The following is an 11,540-nucleotide window of genomic DNA, read 5'->3' on the forward strand; positions in this document are numbered from 1 at the left end:
TGTGCATGGCCATTTGTTTGGGTTTGGTTTTTTTCCTACCTAAATGCCATCATGTGTATGCAGTACTCAAGGGAGCCAGAAGAGGACATCAGATCTCCCAGAACTGGAGTTACAGATGGCTGTGAGTCATCTGTGGCTGCTGGGAATTGAGCCTGGTTCCTCTCCAAGAGCCATCTCTCCAGCCTCAACTTATCCATATTTTGAATAATAAAATACACTCAAGAATGAGAATGTTAACAGTAACCCACATCAATCTTCCCTGGCTCTTCTCACATGGAATCATTATGCAGACTTATTTTATTTTATTTTATTATTTTTTGAAACTGGGTTTCTCTGTGTAACAGACCTGGCTGTCCTGGAACTTGCTCTGTAGACCAGGCTGGCCTCGAACTCAGAGATCTGCTTGCTTCTGCCTCCTGAGTGCTGGGATTAAAGGTGTCTCCAGTTTTGCAGAATCTTATATTTGCTTGTTTCTTCCATTTTATATCTAAAATGACTACTGTTTGCTGTTATTTGAAAAATTATTCACTTATTCCTTCCTTCCTTATTCCCGCCTATTCCTTAGATTCACTCCTCTGATTCATGCCAGCTACAGTTCATCCATTTTCTCTGCTGTGTAATTCTCCCACACACACAGTTGCTGGTGTGCATTTGGGTTGCTTTCCATTGACATGAGGCTTTTCTCTTGGGCATTTCCCTTTTCCACAGGAAGGCAAATCAGACACAAAGAAGTGAAGTAACTCACCAAAACCTCCCAGTCAAGGCAGATGATCCAGGACTTTAACCTAAACCACAAGTTCCTTCCCGCCCCACACTTTTAGTCAACTCTCTTTAGTTTTGCTGTGAGGAAAACAGGAAGGGAAGAAAGGAAGGAACTTCCTTCCCCATTCCACTGCTAGAAAGTTACCCCGCCCACTCTGAGCCTCCTAGGGAAGGAAAGATTGCAAGTTGAGTTAATTAGCCTTTCAAATGAAGTCACTTACCCTCTTGGGTACAGTAACTTCCCACTCCCATTCCAAAAAGCAACAGGAAGCTCAGCTCAGCTTGCTAAACACATGCACTGACAAGCAACACTAAGCGGATGCCTGTATGTGTCATACACATACATACATAAACATAAATATATAATAGCAATAATAGAGAAGAAGTGGTTATAAATTTGAGAAGGAGTTGGGGGAGGGTCAGGTGAGGAGTTGCATAGGGAAAGGGAGGAGTGGAAGTGACATAAATACAGTACTAGTGTATGAAATTCTCAAGAAATACTAATTCTATCTCTGAGTCCACATGCTTGCCCAGTTTCACATCTAGAAACTATTTAGGTTTGTGAATAAATTCCCTTTGCAGTGAGAGTAGCTATGTATTTACACATTTTCTTTTTAGCCCAGAGTTCAAAGGAAGAGAGATTATAGACTAATAAAATGTGTGTTGCTAAGCCTGCTAGAATGTTCCTGGAAACAAGATAACTAAACTCACTGCTTTAGATTAAAAATAGGTTTGACAGAGAAAACATACCAGTGAACCCAAGAATCTCTTCGCATATTATAAGCCATAAATCACATTTTTCAAAGCAGAAATGATCTTACCTGTGTGTGTAAAGGAATGGGGGTTTGGCGGGAAATGAGAAAGAATGTGACCTGTGTTGTTTAATAGTACTTCTTAAAAACAAGTATTTAAATCTTTTTGTTTTATGCTGGGGCACTAAGAACTGCAGACTTTGAATTTCCATGAGGTTTGGATGTGGTCTGGGTGGCAGTCTAGCCTCTGCAAGGTCACATGCTCTCAAATACCACCCTCCCCGCCATGCCTTGAGACACGCGTCAGTCACCAGCAGCTAAGGCACAATTTTTTCAGGGGTAAAAGGCAGGGGGTAGTCAGCTGGGATAATCTGTACCCGTGAGTCAGCCTCTCAGTCCTCGCATTTTCCCAGAAGAATAAGACACTTTACAGGAAGCATAGATCTGACCGGAATTCCAGGCCAGCAATACAGAGATGGGAAGGCCATAAATAAAGAGGGCAGCATTTGTTGAGTGACCTCCCCAAAGGGACTCTGGGGACACCGTGCAATACGCAGACCTCAAAATTATCCTGCCCTAGATCAAGAGAGCTGGGGTCCTTATGCATTAGCTCCCCACAGTCATTGTTTGAGGGTTGAAGAAGGAGGGAGCAGGCGAGATGATTCCTTAGCTGAGTGGCTGTCCATGCTTGGGGTGGTTGACTGGCACTTGTTTGGGGTGCCTCTAGAGCCCTAAGTGGCATGGGTGTACCCAAAATGTGTGTTGTCCTTTTGTGTTCATGTGACACTAATTATAACCCAGAGACTTCCCGGTTGCCACAGAGTCCTTACACTTTGGGGATTAATTTCTGCATAATATGTCATAATGGAATCTCAACTCACCTAGTCCTTTTACGTTGGACGGTTGGGTTGCTATGAAATGGAAGGGGCACCCTGCCAACAGGTCCCTCACTTATTAGAACCCCAAATCTAAATGCAGGAGAGCACTCTGATATTGGGGAATGGAGCACTGTGTTCTTAAAGAGCTGGCAACGTTTGTTTTGTTTTTGTTTTGTGGAACAAGCCGAGCAGAAACTTGTGTGAGAACCAGGAACCCTGAGAGTGTGTAACACACTCTCTGTTATTTAGGGTGATGGCTTAATTGCTGGTATGGGATCATGAAACAGCCGTGCTTTGTTCTTTGGGTTTTTTTTTTTTTTTCAAAGGTCCCTACACTCTGCCTATCAAAATTTCACACGAGGGCTATGATGCAGGGCATTTAGATAGCTACGAATGGAAAATAAAAAATGAATCAAATGTCTGGGAAATGCCCTTTGAAGTTGAAAGGATTAGGGGTTCACGTCCTCTCCAAAGGGGCTCCCCAGGTCTCCACATACAGAGTTATGCACCATGATCAGGCTCCCACGTTCAACCAGGAGGTGATGCAAAGCGAGGAGGAACTGTGCTTCTGGGAGGAACCCCGAACCCATATTACCCAGCAGCAGATCCTGCTCAGCAATCCAGTTTGCACAGGCACCCAGGACAGGACCCTGAAGCAGAGAGAGAGAGAGAGAGAGAGAGAGAGAGAGAGAGAGAGAGAGAGAGAGAGAGAATAAACCATCTCCCTGCTGGATGGGAGCCTCCCACCCATGAATCCCCGCCCTTGACACCATGGTCTGTCTGGAGAATCCCTTTAGGGAGAAGTGGTCACATGACACAGGCTGACTCCAGTGAACCCACAAAGAACTCTCTCTGGCTCGTGTGTGTGTGTGTGTGTGTGTGTGTGTGTATGTGTGTGTGTGCATGTGTGTACCTGTGTGTGCCACTGCGCATGTGTACGTGTGCCTATGGATTTGCATGCCTGTGGAGGCCAGAGGCTGACATTGAACATCCTCCTCAGTTGCTGGCCTTGCCCACTGATCTCCATCTCTGTTTCCCTGCGCTGGAATTATAAATGTACACCGCTATGAATGTATCTTCTGTGTAAATTCTGAGGGACCAGCCAAGTCCACACGCTCGGAGGGCAAACATTTTACTCATTGGACCATCCTCAGGCTTTCCCTGAAGCTATTAGTACGAACCAGAGCTCGCTCTTCTGTGCCTTCTTACCCACTGTGACAAACTGACACACTGACATAAGATGCTCAAAACAGGGGCCTGGCACGAGGTGTGGCAGCATGCACCTGCAGCCTCGGCTCTGCAAGGTGGAGCAGGGAAGGTGGTGAGTTTGAGGCTAGCCTCGGCTACAAAGTGAGAACTTGTCTCAAAAAAATTTTTTTTCAGTTATGGAGGAGAATTAGAATTTGGGAAACCAAAAGGCAGATAGGAACTTGCTGTGGTTTTGGTTTGATTTCTCTTTAACCAAACCTGATCAAAAAGAGTGTGTATGTGTTTACATTAAAAATAAAAATCATTGTCCAAATAAAAAGACAAACACAGATCTTGTGTGGAATTCTTGGAACTCCACAAATATGTCTATACACCGAGGGTCGTCGGACGGAGTCAAAGCTGCTGAAGTGGGCTTCTCTGAAAAGATATCTGGGCCTCGAATGTCACAGAGACCGGCCTTCAGACATCTTCTGGGTACCTTTGCCCCAGGCTTAAGACAAGCACTGGTACATTCGCCCCCGCCTCTAGTTAATGTTTTGGGGACTTTCGCTTTTGGAAAGAAGTCAGAACACACACTCTCTAATGCTAGTATTACATAATTCCGGTTTATAGACTCTCAGACTTGAACTTCCTCATTCTGCTTTTCACTGGCGGTACCCTGGCCCACAGCCAGAACGACAATGTGCCCAAACTTGTATCTCTCTCTCTCTCCCCCCCCCCCCCCTCTCCCTCTCTTTCTCTCTATCTTTTTTTCTTATTCCCACAGCCTTCTCCAACAAATCCATTTAGCTGGCCAATTGTCGATTTGGGGTCTTGGGAAAGAATAAGTGACAACCCCCCTCCCTGTCAGCAAACCCACGCGCCATTCCTTTCTGACAGCTAACCGCGGAGCCCCCACCCCACCTCCACCAACAAAGCGCCACAGCTGCGGCTCCTTGCTATCTTCGGGTAATCCACCGGACTAACTGTTCCCTAAGAGAAAAAGCTTAGAAACTTTCTCTTTATTCCCTTTGGGCAATATTTTCTTTCAGGAATGCGAGGCTAGGACTGCATCTGTAAGTGAACTCTTGTAAAGTCTAGATGTTTTATATGCTGTTGAATCACATGTATACATCTTTGTTTTTGTTTCAGCGAGCAGCACTGGCCGCAGTGTTGTAACACCCCCTGGCTTTGCGCTGATAAAATCCTTCGCAAGGTTTCCATTCGTTTCTTTCATTGCAGTAGAATTCTCAGATTGAGGGAAGAGTTGGTTCCCATTTCAAAGCAGGAGGCTAGGTCCTAGTGACACGTGTGGGGACATAGGGGAGGAACAAACTGGATTTTCAGTCTATCTCTCTCTTAGGCAGCATTCTTCTCATTCCGGGAACTTTTAGGTCAGAAAAGACCGGCAGCCGAGACGCACGGCTTTTCATCGCCACCTACCGTCGGTTTTGAGAACTGCAGAAACATTTTAGCCATTTCTCTTCTAATCCCAAACCTGCTGCTGGGGAAGGGACAGCACTCTAGAAAGAGGAAATGTATCGGGATAGGAAGAAAGAATAAAATGGAAACGCAAACGAACTTTCTTAAGTTCTCGGTATTAAGCCTGGAACATGAGTTGCAAACGGAAACCCATCGATCTGTTTTATAAATTTTACTCTTAAAGTTTATTTTATGTGTATGAGTGTTTGTGTGTGTGTGTGTGTGTGTGCACCGCTTGCGTCTCTGGTGCCCGTGGAGGCCAGAAGAGGGCGTCGTGTCCCCTGGAACCGGAGTTACAGACGATGACCAGGCTGCCAAGTGGGAACCCAACCCAAGCCCTCTGCAACAGCAGCACGTGCTCTTGGTTGCCCAGAACCTCTCTACCCCCAGTTGCTAATTTTAAGTTTTTCAAAATGGAAGTCTTAGTTAGAAAAGATTACAACCAAAGTTCATTAGCCTGGAGAGAGATGGTGTTTTCAATGTGATCGTCTAGATTGTTCTCAAATTGAATTAAGAGCAGCCGACGGATAGCAGATCTGCGGAGACGCATTTGTTTTTCCATAGCTCTCCCGGCAGGTGCTCTGTGTGAGCGCCATCATAAGCTTCGGCTGAGTGTATCTGTGAAAACATTGGCAGTCTGAAAACAGACAACATGCCTCCCCGGGGTTCTTCATTTTGGTGGTGATTTTTCCTCATACTTTGCTAGTTTCCAGAAAGAGTGGGTGGGTTAGAGTCGGGGGGCTTCCGGAAGCTCCTCAGAACAAGAATGACGAGGGCTGTTGTCCAGAGGGGCCCCCTGAGAATTATGTTTGGGAACAGGCCGACCCCATGAGGTATATTATCTTTGCCACATTTTGCTGCTTTGTGGGAAATTTATTTTGACTTGTTAACAAAGCCAGCCATGTTTATCTGAAGCCACTGAAACACTTTTAATAGTTTAAAACAAAACTTTTAAAAAATAATTAAACCTACAATGAATACTGAAACATGAAAGTCAGACAGACTGTTACCTTAACAAGAAAGGGCTTCCTAGAGATCAAACAAATGCTGTTTGTTTTATTTGCTAACGGCAAATAACAAGTACTTTCACTTTAAGGGATCCAGAAGGGCTACTGGAGGAGCCTAGACATTTCTCTTGCCCCACCTCCACCAACACAAAGGTTTCCCACACCTTGTATTCACAGAGCTGGGAAATGTGCTCTCCTGAATGCTTAGAAGGGAGCGTGTGACAAGAGCACCCCTTATTCAAAATGATGGGGTAAGGGGACTCCCTGGGCTCCCACCCCCTTCCCCCACCATGGCTGGTGCTCATTCAGCTCCGCTCTGAGAAGTCACCAGCTGTACAGCTGCCATGGCCCTTGCTGACTGAAATGCTCCCCTCAGCAGCACCCACTCAGATGAACTGGCTTTAATGTGCTCTTCAACAAGCCTGGCTCAGAGCTACCGGCACTCGAGAGGCAGAGACAGGTGGATCTCTGAGAATCCGAGGCCAGCCTGCTCTCCCTAGCAAGTTCCAGGCCAGCCTGGACTACATAGTGAGACCCTGTCTCAAAAGGAAACAGTATCAGAGAGTAGGAGAAGACGGCCTTACAAAGGGAAGATTCGGAAACAAAAAAAAAAAACAAAAAAAAAAAAAACAAAAAAAAACAGGAGTAAATCCTGTGAGTAGATGAATTCCTCCAGATCAACTTGAGTTGTTTTCTTTGGATACAAACTTAGCTTTGGATCAGCAAAGAAAAGATTTTCAAGTTCTTTTTAATTAAAAAAAATGCATCCCATATGTCAAATATAGGCTTTCATTTGTCATCCAGGGTACTTCATTTAATCCCCACCACAACTCGCATCATTATCTAGCCTGACGTCTATGACACTCTTTCAATGTGAATTTCACAGTTTCTCCTGAGCTCTGGCCCCAGGCCTGGCTAATCCTAAAGGAGGGAGGCTGACCCACGAGTTACTGTGTGCTATCTCTGTGGGAAGGTTGTTTGTGACTGGTCACATCCTGATCTGCCAAATTCTGAGTGACTAGACACTTGCAGTTCCAACCCCACAACTCTAGCACAGAAATAGAATTTGGGGCTCTTTTAATACGCACGTTATCTCTATAAAGCTATATCTGGGTCGTTCTGACAGGCTCTGTGACCCACCGCTTTGTTTCTGCAAACTAAAGATAGAAACATGAATGACTCATTTTTTTCCCCATGTGCATTTAAGTGTACGAGGAAATCGGGCTGTGCGTAAAAGAAAAATAAGCCATGCTTCTTTCTGAGAACCCTTCTGAGGTCAGCAGTTCTGAAGTACACGGCCCCGGATCACGTCGCCCTACGAGTGGAGTTCTTCCATGGTCAGGGGAAAGGAAAGCATTTGTTGGACTTAGGCTGAATGGACTTCCTGTGTAAAATGAGCTTTAGCTCGGTGGAGGTCCCGCACTTTAACACCAGGGAGCATGGAAGAAGGGGAAAATGCAGCCTGTCTCCTGGGCACCTTCATGCTGACAGAACGGCGGCAGGGGTGCTTGCTGGGAGCTCTGGCCTGCTTGATGTGGCTGCAGTAATTGTTTTAAACGTGTGTGACATTTTGATGGCTGGGCTACATCAACCCAGTCCTGGGAGGTGGAAGGAAGAGATAGCTTCGTCTTAGGAGGGAACCTACTCAACTGTGGGGCCATTCCAAGGGGGGTGGTCTGATGTCTAAGTCACCACATCCTCAGATACATGACCCACACAGACACGTCTTTACACGAAAAATTTGATGTGGGATCCCTTATAATGAACAAGAGGGAAATCTAGTAGAGGCAAATGTTTATCTGGGGATGCGGGGAGGGGAGTCAAAGCCAGGGCTCCTTTTTTATCACTCAGCAGGAGCCCAGGCTCCTTTTTGAGATTTTTAATTCCTTTTTCTTGTTTGTCTGATTTTCTTTTTAAATCAGTGTGTGTGTGTGTGTGTGTGTGTATGTAGTATGTGTGTATGTCTATGTATGTATGGTATGTGTGTGGATGTGTATGGTGTAGGGAAGTACGATTGTTCTTGTGAACACAGACATGATATGTGGAGGTCAGAGGACAACCTAGGTGTTTATTCTTGACTTCCACCTATGTGAGACATGGTCCCTTATTTGCCTCTGTGTTTACCTAGCTGACTGGCCCCTGAGTTTCTGGGAATCCTGTCTCTGCCTCCAGTTTTACTGGGTTCACAGATTTATGCTTCTGTGTCTGACTTTTGTAAATTCTGGGGATCTGAGCTCAGTTTCTCATGTTTGCATGACAGATGCTTTACCTACTAAGCCATCTTCTCAGTCCTATTGTTGTTTCTTTAAGTTGTGTGTGTGTGGGGGGGTAATACATGCATGTGTGTGCACGTGGAAGCCAGAGGTGGGTTGAATGACACTTTCACAGGGATCGCCTAAAGCCATTGGAAAACACAGATTGTTTGTTTGTTTGTTTGTTTGTTTGTTTTGAGACAGGGTTTCTCTGTAGCTTTGGAGCCTGTCCTGGCACTAGCTCTTGTAGACCAGGCTGGCCTTGAATTCACAGAGATCCACCTGTCTCTGCCTCGGGAGTGCTGGGATTAAAGGCATGTGCTACAACCACCTGGCAGAAAACACAGATTCTTACACTATGATTCATAACAGTAGCAAAATCACATCTATGAAGTAGTAACAAAAATAATTTTATGGTTTGAGGCTACCACAACATGAGGAACTGTGTTAAAGGGTTGCAGCATTATGAAGGTTGAAAACTACTACTCTAGAGGGGTTAGTTGTGATGTTGCTTTTTCAAATGCCAAGTACAGATCATTTGAATGCAGTGTGCTGATGAAATAGAGGTGAGTGTGTGGAGTCAAGCACTTTGGACTTGTCAGTAGAGCTGCTGAGCTTTTAATGCCTCTTTCCCAGGCATTAAAACCAAACAGAAGTTTTATACATGTAAATAAACCAGATCCTCTACATCTGGTAACTACTACAATTAACTATGTTCCTGCACTAGAATGACTTTGTACTAACAAGGAAATGCATCCTCACCATTGTATACTTAAAATCTATCTTCAGAATAAATGACAAAGATGTGAGAGTGTCAGCAAGAGAAATAACAAAAGAGTCATACTCCTGTTACTCCCAAGACCCATGACATTTTTTCAAATGGCAATTATGAGTCACAACCACCATGCTTAAACAGTTAACTCCCAGTTTTCTCAAATATATACATATATGTCATATGAGAAAAATTTAAGTGGAATTACCCTGTAGCAGAGAGATAATACCTCTCCCAGATACTATAAGATACTATACACTATCAAAATAAAGGCCAGTACAAGGAATTGCTTATCCTTTCTTGGAGTTGTTGATCAGTGAGTTCACATAGACCCCTCCAGACATTGTAGACTATTGCCAGTGCTCTTGATTGCTTTTCAGAAGTCAACAACAAGACCTATTGCTGAAGATACCACATACTCGAGACATAGAACATGGAGAAATGAAGGTGTTACTCACCTAAAAGCTTCATCCCTACTGGCTAGCTTTAATGGCCCTGGAAGGTTCTATGCATGCTACCAGAGGGGGAAAGTGATCATCAGTCTTAGCCAGCTGTGAACCCTGCAAGCTACAATAATAACTGGCCAGGCTAGGTATGCCCCTTGGTGCAATAATAGCACAGGTGTTACAGGACTAGCCAAACGCTTTCTTCTTTGGATTTAAGGCCCACTCAAGACTGAATTTAGGTCTGACACCATTAACATAGCTAGGTAGATCAAAAGCCCTAGTGAAGACCCTACAACTATTATTCTGCCAAATGGGCATAGTATTAAATCATTTTTTCATTATACCTGTAGATGAATGCATTGCTCAACCCTTATCTAGAGAGTGATTGTGGTGGCAAATGGCTCCCATAGGCTCATATATCTGAATATGTAGTTCCCAGTTAGTGGAACTGTTTGGGAAAGATTAGGAAGTTTGACCTTGTTGGAGAAGGGGTCTTATTGACTCTCTCTTTGCCTGTAACTTGCAGATCAGACATGGGCTCTCAGTGGCTGCTCCAGCACCATGCCTGCCTGCCTACTCGAATGCTCCTTGCCATGATGATCAGGCCTAAACTTCTGAAACTGTAAGTAAGCACCCCACTAAAAGCCTTCCTTTATAAGTTGCCTTGGTCATAGTGTTTCATCATAGCAATGGAACAGCAACTAAGATACTGATTAACACAGTGACTGCAACTTGTCAGTGTGCAGAGAATAAAAGAGTTTGGAGTACTGAGTCCTAAGTGGGAAACACACACACCACCCCTCCTCTCAAGGCTCAGGGGTCATCTTTGAAGAAAGAAGGACAATGGTAAGAGCCAGAGGCAGCCATTGACACAGCAGCGTTTTCCAGATGCCACACAGAGGGACAGCTGCACATATGAATTCATAGTGGTTGTGACAGCATACAGAGTCCTTACACGAGCTCAAGTTAGATGTAAATTCCAGTATGGAGAGGGGAGGTGGTCAAAGAGTCATATCCCTACGTAAGGAACTATTGGCAATTGATGGCTCCTGGCAGTGATAGGATCAATAGTAATACTAAATAATAATAAATGGTAGCCGAAAGGAACTTGGTGCAGATATATAGATATGTAGATATAGATATGCATATATATTATGTACACACACATTATACTTATATATGTACTCTAGCACAAACACACAAATAAATAAAATATAATTTATAAAAGAAAAACTCGATGTGGTAGCACAGGCCTTTAATCCCAGCACTTGGAAGGCAGAGGCAAGTGGATCTCTGTGAGTTCAAGGTCAGCCTGATCCTCGTCTAAGCAGTGAGTTCCAAGACAACCAGTGCTATGTAAAGAGATCCTGTCTCAAAATAACAGCAATAATAATAATAATGATTGAAGAAAACTAAAACATTGATGAAGGAAAGTGTACACATGCCCTTGTCAGAATGGAAAAGGAAATGTAAGTAAATAGGAATGATGACACAGAAAAAAACATGACAATTTACTAATAAACGTCAAATCTGAGGAAACCATACAATTAACAAAATTGACTTAAGAAATTTAAACTCTTAATTTGAAAATATGAGTTCCAGCATGGACCCTAGACCAAAGTGCCTGGCCATGCAGTTTGCATGGGCTCTGTAGTCTGGAAAGAACTGCTTCACAAGCCGGTTGAGTAGTTTGTCATCCTGAGTACTAACACAACCTTATCAGGGCTCCAAAGATTTCCCACAGAGGAAACACAGGTGGAGGCAGTTTTATAGGCATGTTTCCCAAGATTCCAGGAACAGATTATTTCAGTCCTAAACACTCAGTCTGCGAAAAGAGGTGCACCTGCTGGGCCCCCGCAATGAGCAACGTGGACCATCATATGACAAGAGATCAGTTCAACTCCAATCTTGATTGTTGACTCAAAGGCTTAAAATGGAAGAACTCTTTGTCTCTCTCTCTCTCTCTCTCTCTCTCTCTCTCTCTCTCTCTCTCTCTCTCTC

Source organism: Alexandromys fortis, unplaced genomic scaffold (assembly GCF_014885135.2).
Source record: "Alexandromys fortis isolate MF-2015 unplaced genomic scaffold, M_Fortis_MF-2015_v1.1 scaffold_118, whole genome shotgun sequence".
NCBI classification, from domain to species: Eukaryota; Metazoa; Chordata; class Mammalia; order Rodentia; family Cricetidae; genus Alexandromys; species Alexandromys fortis.